Source organism: Oryctolagus cuniculus, chromosome 2 (genome assembly GCF_964237555.1).
Source record: "Oryctolagus cuniculus chromosome 2, mOryCun1.1, whole genome shotgun sequence".
NCBI lineage: Eukaryota > Metazoa > Chordata > Mammalia > Lagomorpha > Leporidae > Oryctolagus > Oryctolagus cuniculus.
The window spans coordinates 125,461,147-125,487,099 of NC_091433.1; the positions used below are offsets into that span (position 1 = coordinate 125,461,147).

A 25,953-nucleotide genomic window follows, 5' to 3' on the forward strand; every position below is an offset into this window, starting at 1 on the left:
AGATAGTTACTTGGGAATATTTCCTTTTGCTACTTAATGTCTAAGAAATCTCAACTAAGTTGAAGACTTCTGTTAAGATGCCAGTTTCAAATAAAATATGCTCCTCTCTTAACTTCTGTGGCTTGTCTTAAATATCATTGTGTAGTTTATACAATGAATTTCTTCTTTGTAGGACTTTTGTTTTAAGAATTATTATTATTATTATTGTTATTGTTATTATCTGGAGGCAGAGTTGCAGACAGAGGGAGAGGTCTTCCATCTGCTCGTTCATTCCCTAAATGTCTGCAATGGCAGGAACTGGGCCAGGCTGAAGTAAGGAGCTTCCTTTGGGTCTCCCATGTGGATACAGGGGCCCAAGCACCTAAGCCATCCTCCTTCGCTTTCCCAGGACATTAGCAAGGTGCTGGGTAGGAAGTGGAGCTTCTGGGACTCTAACCAGCACCCATAGATGTCAGTGTTGAAAGCAGAGGTTAACTTGCTAAGCCACAGCACCGGCCCCTGTAAAACTTCTTACTCTCTTTGTTGTTGATAGTTACTTAACTGAAGGAAAAACTCTAAACTGAGAAAGAAAAATCCTTTGCATTGATAATACTAAAATAGCGCTTCCTTGGGTCAAATGTTAGCATTTATTATGTTTTATTTAACTAGATTAATTTTATGATATTGTTAAGATTTAAATATTTTAATTAGAAAGCATGATTATTACCAATTATAAATTTTAATCATCTATTTTAAAAATCAAAACCATAGAAATGACTTAGAGTAATTTATTAGTGTAAGCTTTGACTATCTTGTGTTTTTGTTTGACAACATGTTTTCATCTTTAATAAATTATTCACTGAAGTAAGTAAAAAGAATAAAATCTTAACTCCTCCAAAATGGGAGATTTTTAATCTAAATACTACATTTTAGCTTAAATATCTATGAAAGTTAAATTGGACCATTAGCATTTTTTTCAATTCTGAAAATAACAGGAATTGCACAAGTTTGCCATAAACAAAATTATAATTCTCCCCAAGTTTACAAGATTATAATTGTTGCTCCCCCTCTTCGCAGAGGAACAACACAGGACCCTGCGCTGTTCTTTCGTCTGCTCGGCCCTCCCCGGGTTTGCTGCTGGTCCTTCCCCGGGTTGGCTGCCGATCCTTCCACCTCCGTGGAAGGGCGGTTCCCCCTGCCACTTTCCCCACTTCCGCGGGGGAGCGGCACACCGCCGGCTGGCTCTCTCGGGGGCTGCTCGGATGTTATCCGGATGTTCCCTTTAGATGTTCCTGGTGCATGTTGTCTCTCTCCTACTTTATAGTCCTCTTCCGCCAATCCCAACTCTGCTACCCACATGCCAAGTACGCTGCTCTCCTCTAATCGGGAGCAGGATCAGCTCCTGCAGGTTACTGGTCGAACTGGAGGCAGCTGTGTAAAAGTTGTTTACTCCTCTCCCAGCTCCATATTGTGGGAGAGCAGATGCATAGAATAAGTCTTAATTCCAGTAACTTAGTCTAGTCCGAGTTGCTCCCCACAATAATCTTTCTGTGGGCCATCTTTTCATGTGTTTTATAGTGCCATGAAATATGAAGTTAGTTATTAGTTATTTGTGTTTATTATTTATGGTTAAGAAAATATCGGTCTGCTAGTGTAAGCATTTTTTATTAATTTCTAAAAAAAAAAAAGATTTATTTCTTTTGAAAATCAGAATTAGAGCAACTGAGAGAGAGGTCTTCTACTGGTTTACTCTCCTGATGGACACAATGGCCAGGGTTGGGTCAAGCCGAAATGAGGAGCCAGGTGCTTTATCCATGCATCCCGTGTGAGTGGCAGGGTCCCAAATATTTGGGCCATCCTCTGCTACTTTTTCCAGGCCATTAATAGGAAGCTGGATTGGAAGTGGAATAGCCAGGGCACAAACTGGCTCCAGTATGGGATGCCAGAGTTAGAGGTCATGGCTTAACCCACTGTGCCACAATGCCTGACCCTTTATATTAATTTTTAAGCCTAGCACCTTATTAATCTTAACAAATATGATCTGTCCTGTTATACATTGTGGAGATACTGGGAGAATTAATTGGCACAATTTAGAAGGCATAGAATCTCTGAAAATATGTGTTAATTGTTCTGTTTTATAATGTCAGTATCTATTTTAGTATTTATATTTCTTATAGATTTCGTGAGTATTTGCTTACAATGCCTCATACTACAATGATTTTCATTATTTCTATTGGCTGCATAGAATTTTTCTTTCTTATTAGGGGTTGGATTCAATGTACATAGATTTAATTATACTCAGCGATTATTTAAAGTTAACACTAAGACATTTTGCTGCAAGTTGCAGATATTCCTGTTGCTTTTGAAAAAGAATGGGATTCATATTTCTTTGTACTACAAGAAAATGCAGAAAAGTATACGCCACCAAACACAATAGAAAAAAGTTTCCCAGCCCAGTTTTGCAAATTTCAGAGGTTGTTATCATTTGACCTTTAGTTAAATACTCTGAACCTCCAGGAATAAAGGCTCTGTGGTAGCATTAAGTATTATTGTTATTATCTTCATCATCTAAATGGAATCTTTAAACTACTTAAGATTCACCTCTCGCTGTTGGACACCTTCTTTAATACCTTGGTAATTGTAAAGAGAGCTTTGATGAGTGTATTAAGGTTTCCCCAGCTTCTGAGTGAATAGCCTGTATAGCAGCAGATAAGCAGACTTCAAGACTGTTGAGATTATCAACATCGTTTACTTTGATTTCTTCATTTTCGAATTAGTGATTCACCTCTTCCTCACTATTGTGAAAGCATGCATGTATGCACAGTGGTAAGGCAAGAGACACACAAAAGGGCACAGGAAATATAAATTGCATTCTTAATTCCATTCTTAACTTCTACTAAGATCTTCAGAAAATTATTTAATCACCTGCAGAATAGAGAGACAGCATCATAGACATCTGCTTTAGAAATACTGGAATTCATGGATGTATTCATTGCTTAGTATGTATTTTCTTTGTATGAGAGACATTTAATAAGAGTAAATGTGTTATATGCTGAATTGAGTTTTAAATTTGTATTTTTTAAAACCTCTTTCAGTGTTTAAGGGGCAACATTAGACATTTTACATAAAAATGTCATTACTCCTAAGTTTAAACAAAACTTTGACCTCTAGCTTTAACCAGTATTAACAGAATACTACTTACTCATTGTCAGAGAAAATATACTATAAGAATTATGACTGATGTTCAATGATACAGTACAACCATGATCATAGTTGTACTTCATTCCAGTTTTGTCCCAAGGAAAGGCTAGAGCTGAAAGGGTTGTCTTTAACTCGCTAATGAGAATAAGCTACACTTGTTGGACCAAGAAAGGAAAAACATAACAAAAGCGAAAGAACTGACACAGCCTATGTGGTCAAGATTTCCCTTCACTCACTGTCTGGAGTTGACCCGTTTTGTGACTTTTGTATGCTTCTCTTAATATATTTACCTAAATTAGTACTTCTAATTTCACTATTTTCAAATACCTGCAAACACTTGAAAAGCTAAATGTATTTGAATGTAATAGAGGGGAACTTGAAAAAATTCATGCAAGAATGGAATTAAAAGTTTTTTTGGGAGAAAAAAAATCTTGAAATCCATGCATAGTTTCTTCATAATATACTTTTTCCAAGAAATTTTTGAAGGCTGCTTGTATATTTCATTTCTGCTATGCTCATCTTTTTCTACTAAAAATTTACAGTTGGGGACAGTTGCAAAGTGACAGTCCCATTAACTAAAGCACAAATCAGATCAGACCTTTAATATACCATCAGAGCTGAAACATACAAGAAGTTGATATATGAAAGTTGCTGTTAATTTTTAAACCTACCTTCATCATTTATTTAAGAACTAAGACGTGTAGGCTCACTGTTCTTTGGCATGTTTTAGAGATAATGAGCAAGAGAGGACAGTGGTCTAGTGTTTCCTGAATGGTTGTTGAGGGAATTTCCAGTTAAGAAAAAATTGGGGAAATTATAAATGCTGAAAATTCCATTAGAAACATCACAATGCAGTTATGATGTGGAATTCTGGAACCCAAAGAGTACCTTTCGTTAGACTGTGGACTTCTGGGAGATATCCACAGTATACCTTATGAAGCACTGAGCGTAGGATTCAGTTATGAAGTAACACAGATAATGGAGAGGCATTGGGCAAACATTAGCCACATGAGATTGACATTGATTTCAGACTGGATTCTTGGACCAATTTTGAATGAGCTAATTAGTGAATATCTAAAAGAAGGAACAAAAACCATCAAGCTTCCATATGGGTTCTCAAAGACTAAGTCATGTCAGACCGACTCAATTTTCTTTTTAATGAGGTTAGTAGTTTAGTGGATCAAGGAATTTTAGAGACACTGCAGACAGAGTCTGGATTTCAGCCAGGCATTTGACAAGTCTTCTGATGTTTGCATCATTGACAAGATAATTAAAGTCAACTAGATTTAGGAGCAATTTTGACTTGAGGAAAACTTTATGGTAATGTGAAAATAATTTTAAGATATTAATTTTTTTAAACTTTTATTTAGTAAATATAAATTTCCAAAGTACAGCTTATGGATTACAATGGCTCCCCCCCCCTTAACTTCCCTCCCACCCCCAACCCTCCCATCTCCTGCTCCCTCTTCCATTCCATTCACATCAAGATTCGTTTTCAATTATCTTTATATACAGAAGATCAATTTAGTATATATTAAGTAAAGATTTCATCAGTTTGCACCCACACAGAACATAAAGTGTAAAATACTGTTTCAGTAGTAGTTATAGCATTAATTCACATTGGACAGCACATTAAGGACAGAGATCCTACATGAGGACTAAGTACACAGTGACTCCTGTTGTTGACTTAACAATTTGACACTCTTGTTTATAGCATCAGTAATCTCCCTAGGCTCTAGTCATGAGTTGCCAAGGCTATGGAAGCCTTTTGAGTTCAACGACTTTGATCTTATTTAGACAAGGTCATAGTCAAAAGTGGACATTCTCTCCTCTCTTCAGAGAAGGGTACCTTCTTTGATGGCCCATTCTTTCTACTGGGATCTCACTTGCAGAGATCTTTCATTTAGGTGTTTTTTTTTTTGTTGTTGTTTTGTTTTTTGTTTTTTTTTTTTTTTTCCAGAGTGGCTTTCGTTGCCTAAAATACTCTCCTGGGCTCTTCAGCCAGATCCACATGCCTTAAGGGCTGATTCTGAGGCCAGAGTGCTGTTTAGGACATCTGCCATTCTATGGGTCTGCTGTGTATCTCACTTCACATGTTGGATTGTTCTCTCCCTTTTTTAGTCTATCAGTTAGTATTAGCAGACACTAGTCTTGTTTATGTGATCCTTTTGACTCTTAGACCCATCAGTATGATCAATTGTGAACAGAAATTCATCACTTTGACTATTGCAATGGCATTGGTACATGCAACCTTGATGGGATTGTATTGGAATCCTCTGGCACATTTCTAAGTCCACCATTTGGGGCAAGTCAGCTTGAGCAAGTCCCAAATTATACACCTCCTCCCTCTCTTATCCCCCCTCTTATATTTAACAGAGATCACTTTTCACTTAAATTTAAACACCTAAGAATAATTGAGTGTTAAATTTTAATAACTCCTATTGTGTAAGCCAGTGCTATGTGCTTTACATGTACATTCTAACATTTAAACTTTACAGATTATGATCTGTAAAATAGACACATTATTCAAATCAGAAAACCAAGGCAAAGAGAGGTTGAGTACCATATATAAGGTCATGCATATGGTAACTGTCAAAACTATAATTTTTTTTTTTTGACAGGCAGAGTTAGAGAGAAAGAGAGAAAGGTCTTCCTTTTTCTGTTGGTTCACCCCCCAAATGGCTGCTATGGCTGGCGCTGCACCAATCCGAAGCCAGGAGCCAGGTGCTTCCTCCTGGTCTCCCATGCGGATGCAGGGGCCCAAGCACTTAGGCCATCCTCCACTGCCTTCCCAGGCCACAGCAGAGAGCTGTACTGGAAGAGGAGCAACCGGGACAGAACCGGCACCCTGACCGGGACTAGAACCCGGGGTGCCGGCGCCACAGGTGGAGGATTAGCCTAGTGAGCCTCAGCACCGGCCCAAAACCATAATTTGAAGCTAGTAAGCTTGACTCTGAAATCACACCCTAAACCACTGTGTGACATACCACTTGACTTTATCTGGACATTCAGGAATTTTAACTAATTATAGCAATGAAGATATAAAGGACACATTAATGCTGGCATAAACAGTAACATTATGATTAGTCTTCTTAATTACTTTTTTATAACTACTATAATAAAGGACCACAAATGTACTGGCTTAACACAACACAAATTTACTATCATACAGTTCTGTAGGCTTGAAGTCCGACACAGATCTCTCAGGGCTAAACTCAAGATGTGAGGAAGTCAAAATTCCTTTTGAAGGCTCCAGGAGAAAATTGTATTGCTTTGCCAAACTCTAGAGCCTGCCCCACCCCTTGGCTGATGGCCCCATTCCATCACCAAAGCCAGTAACACTGTATTCCTCTGTGTCTGTCTTTCATAATCACGTATTCCCCTGGCTGCTTCTGTTCTCATTTTCCACATTGGTGATTACTGTGTTGAGTTCATCCGAGTAATCTAGGATAGTCTCTCTGTTTGAAGTAATCTGATTAACAACACAATTCCATGTGCAAACTTCATTCTCCTGTACTTTGCAACCCAGCATACTTACTGGTTCTGGGGATTAGGATGTGGAAATACTTGAGTGTGGAACATTTTTCTGTCTACTGTAATCGTAATTCATTATCTGTAACAGCAAGGGTGAAATTCTAAAGTATGTAGTATTTTATCCTCCAATAACCTCTGTAAACTGTGAAGTAGGATATTGTAAGAGAAGTAACTATATCTTCCACACATTCATGGTGCTTTCTTTTCAGTTATATTAGGATAAATGTTCCTTCCGCCCCCTCTTGTTGTATCCTAGTATTTAAAGTTTTGGCTATTAATTTTTCTGGACAATTTTTCTGGACAATGAAAATCGTATGTCCAATGTGTTAAACATGTGGAGAACTGTTGAAATTTTAAACTCCTTCCAGCTGCCACATACAATATTACATGTAAAAACATGTTTTTAACATATAATTGGGTTTAAAGTCATTTGTATGGAAATTTAATATTTTTTCTAAGTATTTTTAACACATTTAAGGTCTTTTGGCCATTACATGAACTGTGAAAAAAGGAAGGAATCACGGACAAACTGAAACTGTCTACTTTGACTACAGTCACTTTGATTAAAGGTGAACAGAGCTGAAGAGGTGCTAGATAGGAAGAGAACCTGGCTTTGAACCTTGGGCTTGTAATTACACGGTTGGTGCTCTTTTCACTATGCCATGTGACCTTTCCAACCAAAATGCCAAATCTTTCCAACATGGTAATTAGCTTTCAGTGTGACTTGGAGGAGGTCTTGTAGAAGAGAGCTAGAGAAATGAATCCCAAGTGAAATACTCCAGTTAACCCTAACAGTAAATTTGAATTATTTTTCTTATGCATTTAATCAGGGTTGGAATGAATTTGAAAAGAATAGCTATAGTTTTCTCATCTTTGGTGTATAAGACAGAGCTACTTTAAAAGTACTCAGTGACATTTTAGAGTAAATATGACAAGGAAATGTAAATGTAATTACACAAGTCATATATGGTGTGAGTCATTTGTAAAGTTCACTACGAATGAGCTAGACTGCACAAAATCCATTTGTCACTTAAGAAAATGAGATCATCTGCTTTTACATATGAGGGGAGAAATTTAGCAGTGCAGTAAGCTTCGTTGGAGTCAGAAAATGTCCCAATTACCATTCTCCAGTGGCTTAGACTCAAATAATGTAACAGTGAGGATATTAGCCAGTCACTTCTTTTCCGGTGATTGCTGGTCGAGAAAGAAAATGGAAAATCTAAAGGATATAAATATAATCTTAATATTTGGGGTGTTTAAGTTGTAATTGATGGATATCTTTGCTATTTAACTGTGTTGTTAATTTATGTCCATGTAGTATATATATTTACAATGTGTAAGTTCTTTTCTATGAGATAATATATATTTAACAAGTAATTATTATCAATGTGATGAAATTGGCGGGTTCAGAAAAAGTTTAAACTGAAACTGCATTAAAAGTATTCTTCATTGCTATTCAGAGGTACTCAGCACTGGAAATAGTAAAATTTTATTAACTCTTTTCCATTGCTGATAACTATCTGTAATTGGTTTTGAATATACTATTTTCAAAAAGTCAAAATATAGAGCAAGGAGGCATGTTCCATATTATAGAAAATTGTTTCACAAAGCACACACTGGATTGTTCTTTCTGCTCTGACATGTACTCTTTAGTTGTAAGTCACTGGCCTTGCCTAGTACTTTTTAAAAATGAAAATACAAGAGAAAATACTGATATAGGAAATAAAACCATTATCTTAAGGACAAAGTAAAATAAAGCAAACTCAGATACTCACCAAGACCGTGCCCTCTTTTCCTACACTGTAATTTTGGCCTCTTCCTGCCCTGCTTATTCTTGTTTGGGGTTGTTAATTTCCCCTTGGTTCCCCCCACAGCCATCTTACCCTTTATCAGAGAGAACTCTTCTATCTCCTGAATGCTGGAAGACAAGGGTCCTTTCAGTTCCTATGTCTGCTCTTGTTTCTAGGGTTTTTTTCCCCTCCATAAATCACTTCAGCAGCTAGGATTAGAGATAAACGTGTCTCCAGGGGAAAACAAATGTAAAATTTGCAGTTCTATGTTATAGCCACAGGTATTTCCTATGCCTAGATTCCTTCCTTCTTTCCTTCCATTCTTCTTCCTCCTCCTCTTGCTCGTGCTTTCCTTCCTTGCCTTCAGGAATCTATTTATTTCTAGCATATCCCCTTGAGACAGCCAAAACAATAGCTGCTGATTTTTAATGGTTAGAATTCTAGTGTAATGATAGCGATAGAGAAGAATATGATTCTCTTTAGTTTAACGGACAATCCTGAGAGTGGTAGTTGAAGACAGATTGAGTACAGTTGTTTCCTCTTTGTTTTCCCCTGTTCAATGACTTAACGTGTTTTCGATTTAACCCTCCATTTTTGAAAATCAGGTCTTTCCTGAAGCCTTAACTGAAATGGAAATGCCATTTAAGTGTGACAAACTCAAGTGAAACCTCATTATAAAAGGGAAACACATACATATTTCCCCCCTCCTCAGGGAAAATCACTAAGAACATTTCTTTAACACTATATCTTTATATTATTTATCTCTGATTTGATAACACATTTACCTGTAGGGTCCTGGAACTTTCTAATGCCTGCATTTAAGAGCAGTGTACAAACCAGTCCAGTACTTTACCAAGACTGAACACAGGCCAGTATCGATGAGGTGCATTATAGGAAGGAATGCATTAAAAATGTCAGAGGCCTATCTCCTCCTACAGACCTGTGGCAACTAGGCAAGAAATATAGTAGCTTTATTTATGTATTTGAGAGGCAGAGTTACAGACCAAGGGGGAGACGCAGAGGTCTTCCATCTACTAGTTAACTTCCCAGATGGCCACAGTGGCAGGAGCTTGGCTGATCTGAACCCAGGAGCTTTGTCTTGGTCTCACAAGTGGATGTGTTACCGGAGAAGGCAGGGTTCTTGTCTTCACGCAGAAAGAATTCAGGCATGAGATAGAGAGTAAGTGGAAAGCAAAATAGCAAGGTTTATTAGGGTAGGGACATCCCTAAGAACAGATGGGCACTTCTCCAAACCTGAGAGAAAGTGCCTGGTTTACATTTAGGCCAGAGTTTTTAAGGTGATGGTCTTGTTTTCCCGCCTCTTCTCCTGGAACAAAAGACTTTTTGAATGTAAATACTAAAAATTCCTTTCTGAGTTTTCCCCCAGAAGTTATCAGACAGGAGGAAGCCTTGCTGGCATTGCCCTGGTTAGAGGAAGGGTAGGCAGGACCCCCTAGAAGATCAGGATGGGAGGGGCAGGAAGTTTGAAGTTCAGATACTGGGCTGCACCTGGAAGGTTATCAGGGTGACTTTGAGATGCAGATGCTGGACCTAATGTCAGTTCCTTAGGCCTTTGTCTCACACACACATAAGCTCATTTCTGACTTCCTACCCAACAGTGCCCAAGCACTTGAGCCATCTTCCACTGCCTTCCCAGGCCAGCAGCAGAGAGCTGGATCAGAAATGGAGCAGCCAGGACACAAACCACCACCCATTTGGGATATCAGCACCTAGTTTCTATTTATATAGCTAGGTCTTTTCAGTTGATTTGCATGCTCCTAATTTTATTTTGGGGGTCTTTTGGCACAATAAAATAGCATACAGAATAATTGTCTGAGTATCAGTTAAATGTTTAAATTACATTTAATAATGAGAATATATTGATTGTTTCAGGTAATGTGTTCTATTAAATGTAATTCAACACATTTATTTTACACCAGTTATACAAGAAGCTGATCAAACCTTCAGAGGTTGGGAAGAGTCCAATCATTATTCAGTACCAACCCTTTCTTAGAAGATTTTATGATCTAGCTTAGAAAACTATACAGAAATCCCCACAGGAACAAATAAGGAAGTGAATTAATGTAGGCAGGTATTAAATGTGTGACACAGGAATACTGTGTAAGTTTAAATGAAAGATGATATTCATTCAGACCTGCCAATGCACAAGTCACGGATTTCAGTAGTCCATGGCACACATTCTAATATTTTCCCTTCCTTTAAAAACAAATTTTGACACTTGGATGGCATGTGGTTTCTATCAGCTAGGATTCTAAGGTTTTGCACGATAATGGTCAACCTTGTGGGCTTAGTGACCTACAGAGTATCTGACACATTCAGTAACACTCACGGGTAAGAGTGCAGAACCTGAGGACATGAGGGATCGCAAATCCTTGTTAATCTGTTTCTCTTTCCAGTTAGACACTCTGTAAAGCTATCTGGATTTTCATTTTAGGAAAAAAGTACCTAATGAAGGTCATTATTCCCTTTTCTATTGTTTCTTTATCTCCATTTTAACAATTAGACTTGAGGGCCTTAGTAGATGCTGTGACTATGCCATGGTATTGAAAGCCCAGAACTATTATATTAGAGTAGTATAACCCCCAAATCGGAGTCAATTAATGAAATAAAACAGCACAATATCAATTTTTTTAAAAGTCAAAACCTTTAGAGACATCCTAATTTGACTTTATTAATAGCACTTCAAAATTACTGAGTACACAATTTTAATATTTTAATACACTGGGGAAAAAGGCATAGCATATAAAATATCCCCAACACCAAACTGGAAAACTTTTTGTTTATTCTTAAAAAAAATTACCCATAACAAATAATGTATTGTGGAGCCAGCACTGTGGCCTAGCAGGTTAAGCTGCCGCCTGCAGTGCTATCATCCCATATGGGCACCCATTCAAGTCCCGGCTGCTCCACTTCTGATCCAGCTCCCTGCTAATGTGCCTGGGAAAGCAGTGAAAGATGGCCCAAGTGCTTGGACCCCTGTACCCACTTGGGAGACCTGGAAGAAGCTCCTGGCTTCTGGCTTTGGCCTGGCTCAGCCCCAGTCGTTGCAGCCTTTTGAGGAGTGAAGCAGTGGATGGAAAATAACTGTCTCTGTCTCTCCCTCTCTAACTCTGCCTTTCAAATAAATAGATCTTTAAACGTGAGCGCATTTATCATCTAAACAGCACAACCTTTATTGCACCTGTGGTCTCACTGTGTTCTCTGCAGTTTGAGATATTTTTCTACAGGATTAAAAGGCTGCATTTGACATACGAAGTGAACATTGAAGCCTTGGGTTCCATCTCATTTAAATGATAGTTAACTGTTTTAGATTAAGTTTCGTGTCTTAATAAATTAAATAAAAATAAATAAAATAGAAAACTCTACTGCATGGTTGCTGAGAAGCTGTGATTGTGTGTTGTGTGTGTGTGTGTGTGTGTTCACATGTGAGACGGAGGAACAGAAGGAGCCAAAGATAAAAAGAGAAGCAGGGCTTTGAAAATAAAAATTTGACATTATTTCCCCAGCGTGAACATAAATGCGTGCAGAGTAATCAAATCAACAAATCTCAAGCATTGTTAGCTTCTATTTTTAGAAGAGATTCCAAAATCATTTTGTGACGTCCATTTCCAGAGAAGTTTATTGTTACTCAAGTAAGCAAGAAAGACACATTGCATTGACCAGTAAGAAAAAAGAATGCTGATTACAGAACACGAGGATACATAACTACTGCACACTTTATAAAATTAATCAATACATGCTAAGTACATGACTAAGAATCTCATAAATTGTCTCTAAATGCTTTCAGATGCGAGAGGCAAAACGAAAATTACGAATACTTTTAAAATTTCTACTCCTGCTTTAATACATTTGTGTGCAAAGAGGAAGTATCAAATGTTAAGAGAACATTGTGCATTTATGTTTATCCCCTTTAAAGATTGAAAAACCTGAAATCTGATTCTCAAAAATGAGTCCCTGGTTTTTTAGAGAACTTTTCATTACAAAAACAAAAATGCCTGAGGCATCTTATTTCACAAGGACAAAAGGTTCATTTGCTTGACGTTTGTGGAGGTTCGAGCCTAGGGTCAGAGAGTCCCATTGCTTGGACATCTGTTGATGACTGTGAATGGCCATGATGGAGCCTTCAGTTAGAAGGATCATATAGTCAGCCAGGAAAGAGAGCAGAGATCTCCAGCCCACCAGAGAGTTTGATATCCAATGCTTTTGCAAAAAATTTCTCTTGAATTATGTCCCCCTGATGACCTAAGGACCTCCAACTAGATTCACCTCCTAAATAATATAATTGGATTAAATTTCTACCCTCTTAGTATAATTAATGTATGACCTTGCGGTTTAAATTTCTGAGTGTGTTTGGGAGCCAAATTATATTCAAACGATAGCACCTGGGTTATTTTTCCAGAAGTATTGCTTTTTTGGCTTTTACCGTTAGCTTATATTCTTCCTTGCGCTAATTCTGTATCAAAATAAGAATAGCGTTTTAGTGATTAAAGTTTTTGCCATAGTGATTATAAAATTATACTAATGATAATACCAGGGAAAGGTCTGTTTTTCTCAGAATGCTTACTCTGTGAAAGAATCTAAACTATTGAAAATAAAACAGATGCTCTGAAAATTACTGAGCTTGCATTTAATTTATGCAGTTTTTCCATTAATAGCATTATCTATTTAACACATCCATTACGTATCTTCAGTGTTAATTTAGACAGAAAAAAATGTAGCAACTTCAAAAGGAAATCTTCCATTAAATTAAGGATATTGACTTTAATGGATGTCCCAAATAGACATGGAAATTAACAGGATGTAAAAACAAGTTGATTAAAAGTGGTCCCATTATAATTTGTTATGCCACATAGAATGAAAATATTAAGACAGAATTCACTAAAAATGTCCTGCCATCGAAAGCTCCTTGTACTGTAAAATACTTGACTTTAAAAACCGTCAAATCATAAAGTCATATGTAAAAATGACTTTCCACAGTTCTGAATGATTTTATGTTGTGAAAAGGAAACTACCTTAATGTTTAGAAATCTCCTTTGTTTTGATGTTAGGAGTTAGAAATGGTGATCAATACCCTTGTTTAAAGATCCCATTTCATGAAATTTCTGTACCTTCTCCAGCATGGTTAATTGTTCCCTCTTCCTTTGCCCCTTTTCTCCTCCTCTCGTGTCCCAACCCTACCCCCACACCTTCATAAATAATTGCTTTTATGTTAATTATGTTACTTACAATTTATTTTTCATGATTCAATCTATAACATCTATTTTCTAAGACATCCCTATGAAAGTGCCAATATGCCTGAGTCATCACTAACAGGTCAATGAAAATCACAGGTGGCCAATATTACCCATCATAACCCACAAAATTATCATCTGATCTTTATACTATGTCATGCACTGATAAATGCATGGAGAAAATAAGAAATTCCTAGAGGAAATGAAAACTACACATATTGAGAAGAGGGGAGGATGGATGGGTGGTTTCAAAAAGGACTTGGAACTTGAGGCATGCTGAAGGTAAACTAAGAGTTAATCAGGCAGAAAACCAAAAAAGGGGATTGGATATTTGGACAATGAACACAGCAGGTATAATGATTTGATGGTGTTACATAACATGATATATTCAAAGAAATTTAAATAATATTTTTATGTTTGAATTATTCTGTGGTGTAAGTATGAATGGGCATGGAGGGTAGAGGCATATTTTGGTGGGGCAACAGGGATGAACCAATAGTCAGTTGCTGAATCACAGAATACCCTCAATCCTATTCTAAGAGATTGGGCCATTAACCAGCAGTGAATGGTAGCTGAAAATAGACAGATGGATAAATGGCATCATCAGATTGATGTTTTAGAAACTTCAGTCTGAGTGGCAGTCTGGCACATGATGTAGAGTTGGCACAGCTTAAGTCAGGAAGGCCTAGACTCTTGGTGGTTAATGAGCATGAACTAAGAAAGGGTGAATGGAGATAGCATTGAGAGGTAAATGGTCAAATGACAAGGAGAAAGAACAGTGATAGAGGTCAGGAAATGAAGACTCACGAGCGGCAGGTTTATGAAAGAGACGTTTTCCTTTAGAAAATGTCCTAATAGATAATAATTCCAGAGTTTCTTTTATAACCTACATTTATTATGGCACCAAATTACAATTATCTTTTTCACAGAAAAAAGCATTTGGAGAAGAACCAAGCAAGGGTGATCTTATTTTGACACCAGTCATCATGCAGAGACCTTGATCTAAATAATCTCCTTTTAGTGGGTGTAAAGAGAGGGCCAAAAGATGTGAATTCACAACCTCCCTTGGCAAACTAGGAGCAAGACCTATCACCTTTTCACCATTTGTTCTCTCAATTAAGCCCTAACTTTTCCATTTTCTAGGTCACTTTTCTAAGCTGGCCCTTCCTTTGTTAAAACGAGTGACCCAAATATAGAACTTAAGTAGAAGTTTCTCCTTCTCCCAGAGCCCATGCAGAGGGATGCAGATGTAAAAGCACTGTCTTAGCAGTCAATCCAGACATTTTTTTTTGCCACAGTTTAGGTCTTAAGTCAGCATCTTTTTTTTTTTTAATTTTTTTTGACAGTCAGAGTGGACAGTGAGAGAGAGAGACAGAGAGAAAGGTCTTCCTTTGCCATTGGTTCACCCTCCAATGGCCGCCGCGGCCGGCGCGCTGTGGCCGGCGCACCGCACTTATCCGATGGCAGGAGCCAGGAGCCAGGTGCTTCTCCTGGTCTCCCATGGGGTGCAGGGCCCAAGCACCTGGGCCATCCTCCACTGCACTCCCTGGCCACAGCAGAGAGCTGGCCTGGAAGAGGGGCAACCGGGACAGAATCCGGCGCCCCGACCGGGACTAGAACCCGGTGTGCCGGCACCGCTAGGCGGAGGATTAGCCTAGTGAGCCGCAGCGCCGGCCCAGTCAGCATCTTCCTACTTTAGCGTGTGCCAATGGCCAGATGACCTCAACTTAGGTGTCCCAGCAATGACATGAAAGAAATATATAGCTACGTCTGTGCTGAAAGTATGATCTTTCATAAAGCACTCTTGCTGCCTAGTTACCAGGCAACATACTTCAGAGGTCCTGGAGTTTTTAGTTCAAGCTCTTCCAGTCAATCAGAGATCCCCAAGGATAAAATATTTACCTGTTCATTCTTTTTATTTGATTTTTATTGAACATTATAAGGTATTTAAATAAAAATGTGCATCACAATAATAGATTAAACCTTGCTGTGCACTGAAAAAAGTTAAAGACAAAAGTCCTTACTTACAAGTGAGCTCTTTGTAATCGTTTTCTGAATATCTAAGATGTCCTTTTCTTTGACAAAATTTATTAGTGATTATCATTAATTGATGTATTTGAATTTCCTCTTTGTTTGTAGGTGGCACTGGCTTAGAATATTTAGCATACTTTAATTCTGTAAGTTTTATATAGCAACACATAATCTGCTATCTTAAATACGTGAATGCTGTCATTAGTATTACAGTGTACTAATTGCCTTCCTTTATCATGCTACCATTTTACCTCTATGTTTAACAGTCACAGTGACCTAGTAATATTTAATAAGTATCTTTCATATGCCAGCTTTACGGATAAATGGAGTTAATCTAACCTGGCAGGACCCTCCTATTTTGTGATGTCTTGTTAAACACATAGGCATTTGATCAAATAATCACACAAATAGGTAATCATTTATTGTAGTAGTTTGTTTGAAAGAAAATGCAAAAAATGACAATTGGTGACAAGAAAATTTAAATTAGGCTGAGGAGAAGACAGAGGAGCAAGAAGAATTGTCTGAAAGAAATAAAATTTGAGCTGAGGTTTAGAAAATAATTTAAAATAAAAAGCACAGAAAGAGACACTGTGTACAAAGGTTGACTGGATCTCAAGCTCTTGAGCGTCTCAGATAACAATCATCTGGAAAAACACTGTAGTCCTCATCCCAGAGGTTATGGTTCAGAAGGCACGGGTGGATACAAGAATTTGCATCAGTTACACTTAACACAAGTCCCTGTGTGATTGCTGCTGTTGCTGGTACAGGGTACGCACTTTGAGAACCCCAGGATTAGTGCAATTGAAGAAAGATCCTGTGGCTAGACTATTGTAACCATGAGAACAAGAAATACAGGAGACAGAAATGTAGGGAGGAGATGGATTACTTAAACCTTCATGTGATTTTTTTTTTCCATCATAGTTTTAGGAGCAATTGGCATGACTTGGGTATATTTTAAGAATTGTGATGTTACCACATTTGCCTTGAGAAAGATCACTTGGTGTTTATATTGTGCAGAATGGATTGGAGAAGAAGCAAAGGCACAAAAAGGAAGAGCCATTATGAAACTTCCAGGGGGAGTAATAGTGGCAATACCAATACAGAGAAAAATGGAATACTCAGAAAAAAGTATCAGTTTTATTGATAATTTATATGCAAGTAGATGGAGACAGAAGGGACAGAATGAGTGAGAATTGTACCTTCTGCAACCTACTATACCATCGAGGGAAGAAGCTCCTTGGAAAGGGACCAGGCTATAGAGGGAGATAATAAAAAGGGAACTTTGATGTGAATTCAGAATATTAAAATAACTTTTATTTAATGGAAATATCATGTGGGCATTTGGATATATTTGGAGCTGGAATTTAGTTGAGAAGTATGTGCCCCAAATACAAATTTAAAAGTCATTGACCTATTGATGTTTGAAGTTACAATCATAGGTGTGGATAAAACCATCTAAGGATGAAGTACAGAATGAGAACATGAAAGGACTTGGTACTGAGTTGATGGAAGAAAAACTAGACATCAAAGTGAACTGCTAAAGGAAGCTCAGGTGTTAGAAATAAAAATTCTGTTAAGAGGACTAGCAGTTTTCATATAGGCCATTTTTTAGCATTGTGTTCCTCTCCTGAAAATGCTGAAGATTCTTTATTTAACCTCAGTGCTCTGTTTTACCAGTACATATGCAAACTGAAATAACTTCTTTGTATTTTTGTGAATTCTCATTTTTCTAATGGTGTGATCAAACTAGAACATTTCTGAGCTTTTAAGGAGAATTATTCATAAAAATTTTGGATAAGACTAACTAAGACAAACTGGAATACAATGGTACTATGGTTTCAATGTTTTCGTCCTCTCCAAAATTCATGTTGAGACTTAATTTCAGATGCAGTAACGTTGGGAATTAGGGCCTACTGGGAGATGTTTAGGTCATTAATATTGTAAGTTGGCCTTGGGTAGTGAGTTTCCTCTCTCTGCTGTTCCTCTGTCTTGTGAGGAAAAGCTTTCCTCCCCTTTGGCACCATCTTGGAAGGGGAAACCGAGCCCTTTCCAGACACTAATTATGTTCATGCCTGCATCTTCCCAGCCCAAAGAACCATGAACAATAAACTTCTATCGCTCATAAGTTACCCAATTTGTGGCATCCCATTACAGCGTACAAAACAGGCTGAAACCAATGGCTACTCGAAATTAGTCATACATAGGATTTCTGTATTAATCTTTAAAATATTCTAAGGCATTTTTTTTCCTTTTTTATTTTTTTGACAGGCAGAGTGGACAGTGAGAGAGAGAGACAGAGAGAAAGGTCTTCCTTTGCCGTTGGTTCACCCTCCAATGGCCGCCGCGGCCGGCGCGCTGCGGCCGGCGCACCGCGCTGATCCGATGGCAGGAGCCAGGAGCCAGGTGCTTTTCCTGGTCTCCCATGGGGTGCAGGGCCCAAGCACCTGGGCCATCCTCCACTGCACTCCCTGGCCACAGCAGAGGGCTGGCCTGGAAGAGGGGCAACCGGGACAGAATCCGGCGCCCCGACCGGGACTAGAACCCGGTGTGCCGGCGCCGCTAGGCGGAGGATTAGCCTAGTGAGCCGCGGCGCCGGCTTCTAAGGCATTTTAATATTTGTTGATTGCCTTTCTGCTTTCGGAGAGATTTCTGCAGTTGACTGAAGCATAGAGAAGTGTACCGGAGGATTTGTATCGGAAGCATTGGTTTTTGTATTGGAAGCATTGGGAGCATTGGTTTCCTGGTGACTGCACTCTACAGAGGACAAGAAGAAAGGAGGCCTCGTGGACCAGTTGTCCATACTTAAGTGTGTTTGCTTGTCTGCTTGCTTGTTCTGAATCCTATAGGTTATATTTAGCACTTGTCCAGTTGGTACCCAAGTTTCAGGAAGCAAATTGGGGTAAGAGGAAAGGTCTCTGAATTTAGCGTGTCTTACCACATGTCAGCCTGAAACTTGATCTTTGTACACTGCTGTGCCTGAAATCCTTAATGTCTGGAGCCCCAGAGTGTCTCTTTATCTGCAGAATTGTCCAACTGACTCCTGCAGAAAGAAGAATAAATATTTCTGTGGTATTTTAATATCTACCTTCTATTATCAATCCTGCTCTACTCTGTCAGGAGACTGGTGGAACAAACTATTTTCTCATCAGAATCTGCTCTGTAGACCCTTAGAGGGCAATTCCTTCCTTCACTATTGTTAGATCATTAATAACTCCTTTATAGTCTTTCTTTAAAAAATGGTTAAAATAGTTTCATTCTGATTACTGCTCTTTTTTTTCTTCTTAAAATCATTGTGGCTTAATACTTCTCATTTACTTTATCATTTTTGCTGTTTTAGAAATGAGAGGATATACACCCATGTGCTTCTTCCCACTATCTGATTATCTCACTTTATCTTTGCCTTTCAATTTTGCATAAGTAGATTTTTTTTTAAGATTTACTTATTTGAAAGGCAGAGTTAGCGAGAGGGAGAGTGCGAGACAGAGAGGAAGAGGGAGAGAGAGAAACAGAGAGAGGTCTCCCACTCACTGCTTTACTTCCCAAATGGCTGTACCGGCCTGGTTCTGGGCCAGGCTAAAGACAGGAGACAGGAGTTTCTTCCACGACTCCCACCTGGGTGCAAGTGACCAAGTACTTAGGCCATTCTCTGCTGCTTTCCCAGGCATTTTGGCAGGGAACTGGATCAGAAGTGGAGCAGCTGGGGCTTGAACTGGCACCTACATGGGATGCTGGCCCCACAGGCGGCAGCTTTACTCTGCCACAGCACCAGCCTCATGTGGATGAGGTTTTATATGCAGAAATTATATCTATTTCAGAAACCAAGACATCTCAGTATTCCCTTCAGGTGTCCATATTTACTGTCATAATTTAAATGGTCTTCCCTTAGTTCTAGATCAAAGATTTAGATCAAATTATTTGTGTGAAGACTTACAGTAATTTTAGGGATTTCAGGACATAGAACCTCTGTCATAACTCCTTAACTCTGCGATTATAGTACAGAAGTATCCACAGACAGTATAAATGAGCGGACATGGCTGTGTTCCAAATAAATTGCCATTTACAATATCAGGTGGTTGGGGCCGGTGCCGTGGCACAGTAGGTTAATCCTCCACCCATGGCGCTAGCATTCCATATGGGCGCCAGTTCTAGTCCTGGCTGTGCCTCTACCAATCCAGCTCTCTGCTATGGCCTGGGAAAGCAGTAGAAGATTAACCAAGTGCTTGGCTCCCTGCACCAGCATGGGAGACCAGGAAAAAGCACCTGGCTTCTGGCTTCAGATCGGCACAGCTCTGGTAGCTGTGGCCATTTGGGGAGTGAACCAGCAGACAGAAGACCTTTCTCTCTGTCTCTCCCTCTTACTGTCTGTAACTCTAGCTCTGAAATAAATAAATAAAATCCTAAAAAAAAAAAACCCAATATAGGTTGTTGACTGGATTCGGCCTGTAGGTCAATGTTTCCCACCTTCTGTTTTAGACAATAAAAATATTAACTTAGATTTTACACAAGTAACATTGTTTTCATTTTTACATAATCTTATTCCACCTGAGATTTAGCTTAAAATTTATAAATAAGTACAGATATTACTGTCATTTTTGTTCTTAAAGTATTTAGCCTGCTGTTCTAATAAAATATATTTTTCATCCATTACTTTACTTTTTTATAATTAGCATTTTTTTAAAGGTTTACTTATTTTATTTGAGAGGTAGAGTTACAAACAGAGAGAGGGAGAGACAGAGAGAGGTCTTCCATCCTCTGGTTCACTCCTCAAATGGCCACAATGGCTGGAGCTGATCAGTTCCAAAGCCAAGAGCCAGGAGCTTCTTCTGGGTCTCCCATTAGGGTGCAGGGGCCCAAGCACTTAGGCCATCTTCCACTGCTCTCCCAGGATAACAGAGAGCTGGATGGGAAGAGGAGCAGCCAGGGCAGGAACCGGCACCTGTATAGGATGCCAGTGCAGCATGTGGCAGCTTAGCCTGCTGTACCACAGTGCTGAATCCCCTATAATTAACTTTTTTTTAAAAAGATTGATTTATCTATTTGCAAGACAGGGTAATAGAGAGTGAGAGACAGAAAGAGATCTTTGATCTTCTGGTTTACTGCCCTAATGCTTGTAATGGCCAGGGCTGGGACAGGCCAAAATCAGCGATGAAGAGCTTCTTCCTGGTGGCAGGGGACCAAGCACTTGGGCTACTTTCCATGGCTGTCCCATGGATAGTAGCAGGAAGCTGGATTGAAAGTGGAGCAGCTGGAACACAAACCAGCACCCATGTGGGATGCCAGTGTTGGACTTGGGGGCCTTATCTGCTATGTCACAATGTCAGCCTCTATCCATTACTTTCTAGTTAACACGTGATTTTAATCTTATTCTATATGTAGGACTTTGAATCCTGAGTTTGAAAGGTCATTTCTCCAAGTTTCACAGGTATTGAATCAAATGAAATTACCTATAAAACTAAGTAGCATATTTGTTTGAACTCATCACTACTACTACAGTTAACTGTACTATTTCCTTATCAAACATGAAGGTAATTTAATTATACATAAATATACTGAAAGTAGAGGGAAAATCTGCTTTTATATCGTTGTTTTTTATCCTTTATTAGGGTGGCCTCCCCTTTTGTAAGGATATTATAGTGAAGTGACTTTCCTTTGGGTTTTAAGCTTGTTGCAACTTGTAAAAGCCTTTCACTGTGACTTCTTTTGGTGAATGGCTTGTTATAATTTTGAAGATCCTGTTGTTTTACCATCTTTGAAAGCAAATAAAAATGACACTTCTAAACACTTGCTAAAACAAACGATTTATTCTGAAGAGTTCAGTGAACAGCATTTTAAATGAGAATCATAATGGGCTTTTTAATTAAATGAATATAGTCATTTCATAGAGGCAATTCTCATTAGTAGAGCAGTATCAAGATGACCGTTTCATTCTAATTGTGCTGTGTGTTTATGTAAGGAACCTCATTTTAGGGTTGGTTTGCACAGATTGATTTCTAATCATGTCATGACATCTAATTCATATTTGAAAGGTAAATATTAGTGAGTTCCCAGAGACAGATAGTCTTAATAAAAACTAAACCTTTTTTTTGTAGTAATTTGTTGTTGATTTTGACAGTGTGAAATATTTCTATTAATTTTTGAGTTGTCTTGGATTTCTCTGTTTCTTCCCTAAGATTTATTTATTTATTTATTTGAAAAAGATAGAAGAGGGTGAGGCAGAGGGAGGAAGAGGGAAGGAGAAGAGGAAGGGGCAGTAAAAGCCGGGGGAGAGAGAAATCTTCATCCACTGGTTCACTCTCCCAACGGCTACAACAGCTGGGGCTGGGCTGTGCCAAAGCCAGGTCTCCCAGAAAGGTACAGCATTCCAAGGATTTGGGCCATCCTCTGCTGCTTTCACAGGCATATTAGGCAGGAGCTGGATCAGAAGTGGAGCAGCTGGGGCTCTAACCAGTGCCCATATAGGATGCCTGTACCACAGGCAGCAATTTTAAAGACTACACTACAGCAATGGACCCATCTCCCCCGCCGCCCCCTTTTTTAAAAAAAATTATTTATTTGAGAGGTATAGTTACAACAATGAGAGGAAGAGACAGAGAGAAAGGTCTTTGGTCCATTGGTTCACTCTCCAAATGGCCACAATGATTGGAGCAAGGTGCTTCTTCCAGGTCTTCTATGCAGGTGCTGGGGCCCAAGCATTTGGGCCATCTTCTTCTGCTTTCCCAGGTCATGGCAGAGAGCTGGATTGGAAGAGGAGCAGCCAGGACTAGAGCTGGTGCCCGTATGGGATGCCAGCGTTACAGGTGGAGCATTAACCTACTGTGCCACGATGCCGGCCTCCCCACCCCACATCTCTCCCTTCTTTTATGGACTGAGTGTGTCTTTCTAAAATTGCTGTGTTGAAGCCCAACCCCTATGGTTGCTGTTTTTAGAGCTGGGGTTTCAAGGAGTTAGTTAAGGTTAACTGCAGTTACAAAGGTAGGGCCTTTATGCAGTAAGATTAGTATCTGTATAAGAAGAGACATCAGAGAGCCCCTATCCTGCCGCACACGTCCCTCTCTGTGTATACACACACAGCCGAGGAAAGGTTACGTGAGGATACAGGGAGAAAATAACTCTTTGAGAGAGAAAAGATAGTCTATACTCAAACAGATCCTCATCTTGGACTTCCAGTGTGTAGAACTGAGATAAAATTAATTTCTGTTGTTTAAGCTACTCACTTTGGTATCTTATTATGGAAGCTTGAGCTGAGAAATAAACTTTCCTGTGTACAATTCCAAAATAGCAATATTCTAAGTAACTGTGAGAAATACATAATTGTTGAATAAAATTTCATGAGGCAAACTTAAAAAACTGAGTCTTAACTGAGTTTTCTTTAGCAAGTCAGAACCTTTGGTAACCCTCAAGTATTGGAGCATTGTACAAGTAAAGAATGTGACTCCATTTTGAATTGTTGGACTCTGAGTCCAGTTATGACAGAATGTGTGGAAGTAGCTTCCTTCTCTAGGGCATGCTATGCAAAGGGGTAAAGAGTAGCTTTACCTAGGGGGAAACTTAAGCACTACCTCAGCCAAGGATTGGATGCATTGTTAAATCATTTAAATAGTATGTAGCTTTAGACCAGGAGAAATCCACACAGAACAAAAGCAAAACTCTGTTTTCTCCTAGTGAAGTCTCAATACTTAATTAATATTTCATTTCTGACCTGGAGGTGTGGATTTTCCCCCCCCACACTAACCAATTATCTGACATGAGCTGGTGGTCTTATAATTCAAGTCAATTCTGAAATTGTATATCTGGAGAGAGTGTCAGATCCCACAGGTTAAGCCTTGATTCTGCAAGATTGCCACCCACTACAGATGTGAATTGAAATTACCAGGCCTCCAGGTCAGCCACAGCTTCTGTTGGCTATGGCTACAATTCAGAGGTTCCTGTGTGTTCCTTCTTTCCTTCTTGAGTTTCATCATTTGTTGGACTGGCTCAAACTCAAGGACACAGTGTTACTTATTCAATTGCTGGTTTATCGCAAATGATGTAACTTAGGAACAGCAGACTGAAGAGGTGCCGAGGACAGGGTGGCAAGAAGGAATGTGGAGCGTCCATGGTGTCTCCACATGTGCCACCCTCCACGTGTTCAGCACCCAGAAGCTCTCCAAATCCTGTGTGTCCTGGCTTCTGTGGAAGCTTCATTACCTAGGCATGATGGATCAGACCATTGGCATTTAGAGATTAACTCAAATTTTAGCCCCTCCCCCTTTCCTGCATATTTAGGGATGGGACCAAAAATTCCAGCCCTCAATTTACCTATCATGTATGGTTGCTTCCTCTGGCAACCAACTCCTAATCTTTGGGGGCTTTCTGAATGTTATCATGTTAACAAAAAGTCATGTGTACTAGGCTAATCCTCCGCCTTGCGGTGCCGGCACACCGGGTTCTAGTCCTGGTCGGGGCGCCAGATTCTGTCCCGGTTGCCCCTCTTCCAGGCCAGCTCTCTGCTGTGGCCAGGGAGTGCAGTGGAGGATGGCCCAAGTACCTGGGCCCTGCACCCCATGGGAGACCAGGAGAAGCACCTGGCTCCTGCCGTCGGATCCGCGCGGTGCACCGGCCGCGGCAGCCATTGGAGGGTGAACCAACGGCAAAAGGAAGACCTTTCTCTCTGTCTCTCTCTCTCACTGTCCACTCTGCCTGTCGAAAAAAAAAAAAAAAAAGTCACGTGTGGCCAAAAAATGCTTGATAATAATGACAAAATAGTCTGCTTTGATTGATATGACAATTATCACCTAGCAAATTCTTAGAGCTTTACGGAATAGGAAACACACACACACACACACACACACACACACTATTATAAATCACAGTATTGCAGTACATTTGATATGAAATATTATTCCTGAACTAAACTTGTAGCTGCAATCTAACTGTGAGATTAACACCAAACAAATCCAAACTGAAAGACAATTTATGAAGCCATGACCAGTACTGCTCAGAACTGTAAAAGTCAATAAAAACAAGGAAAGGAAAGGGGGCTGGTGTTGTGGCTCAGCAGGTTAAGCCACTGCCTAGAATGGCTGCATCCCTTATCTGAGCATTTGTTGGAGTCCTGACTGCTCTGCTTCCCGTCCAACTCCCTGCCCATGTATCTGGGAATGCACCAAAAATGGTCCAAGTGCTGGGGCCCCTGCCTAGCCTGTGGGGACCAAGATGAAGTTGATGGCTCCTGGCTTTGGCCTGGCCCAGCCTAGTCATTGTGTCCATTTGGGGAGGGAACCAGTGGATGACAAATTTCTCTCTGCCTTTCAAATAAGAAAATCTTAGAAAACAAAAACAAGGAAAGTCTAAAAAACTGTCCCTAATAGTCTAAGGAGACTCAAAAATGATATATTCTGGTTGGATCCTGGAACACAAAAAAAGACATGAGGTAAAAAATGAATAAAAATGTAAATAGAATCTGGACTTTAATTAATGGTAATATATAGTCATTTATTAGTTAAAACAAATGTAATACACTAATATAAGGTGTTAATCATAAGAGGAACTTGAATAAAGATCATATAGGGACGCTACTGTAGTTTATTTAAAAAATGTATATATAAGGAATATCATTAGATTGGTACTATGATTGTTTTTCCACAGAGTCAATAAAACCCAAAGAACAAATTAGAAAACCCCCTCTCTCCATGATCAGCATTCTAATGCTGTAAGGTATCTTCATTTTCAGTGTCATAAATTCACATAACATTCCCAATTGCATTTTGATTACATTTGGTAAATCTCTGCTTTCATAAGGAAATTGTCCTCTTGCCTTCAAAATAGGATAATTATGATTCTAACAATCTATTCCAAGATGTAAATTCCCAGTTGCTTTTGAAAGTACTGTTTTGACATGAATTTATTGCATGTGTCTATGAGAAGAGTTGAATTAGTTTGTGCACTCTGTTGCTTTTTTGCCTTAACATCAAAAACTAAATGATGCCAAGTCATCTGTTTCATGATATTGTGGTAGTTAATGACTATTAGAAAAACATATTGGTAAATTGTGGCAGGAATAATTTGTAAACTAAATAATGTCACCCACTTGTGTAGTTGCTGTTATAAATTAGAACCAATAATTGATAACAATACACACACACACACACACACACACACAGTTTGTTGGTTTTGTAATTTCTTTA

General features: G+C 39.1%; 1 protein-coding gene and 1 long non-coding RNA gene across 5 annotated transcripts in view; one reads left to right on the forward strand and one right to left on the reverse strand.

The window, feature by feature from the left end:
* Positions 1-4,055, reverse strand: part of LOC103347647 (uncharacterized) — a 42,705-nt gene extending 38,650 nt beyond the window's left edge. For 2 of the 3 annotated variants that reach the window (XR_007918212.2, XR_011386910.1), the window contains exon 1: positions 3,852-3,998. This is a non-coding gene — a long non-coding RNA (uncharacterized lncRNA). Of the gene's footprint in view, positions 1-3,851 lie in introns of all 3 variants that reach the window. The other variant, XR_011386911.1, reaches the window with a different exon arrangement.
* The window catches only part of LRRTM4 (leucine rich repeat transmembrane neuronal 4), an 809,020-nt gene that overhangs the window by 264,527 nt on the left and 518,540 nt on the right, over positions 1-25,953 (forward strand). The window lies entirely within an intron of this gene.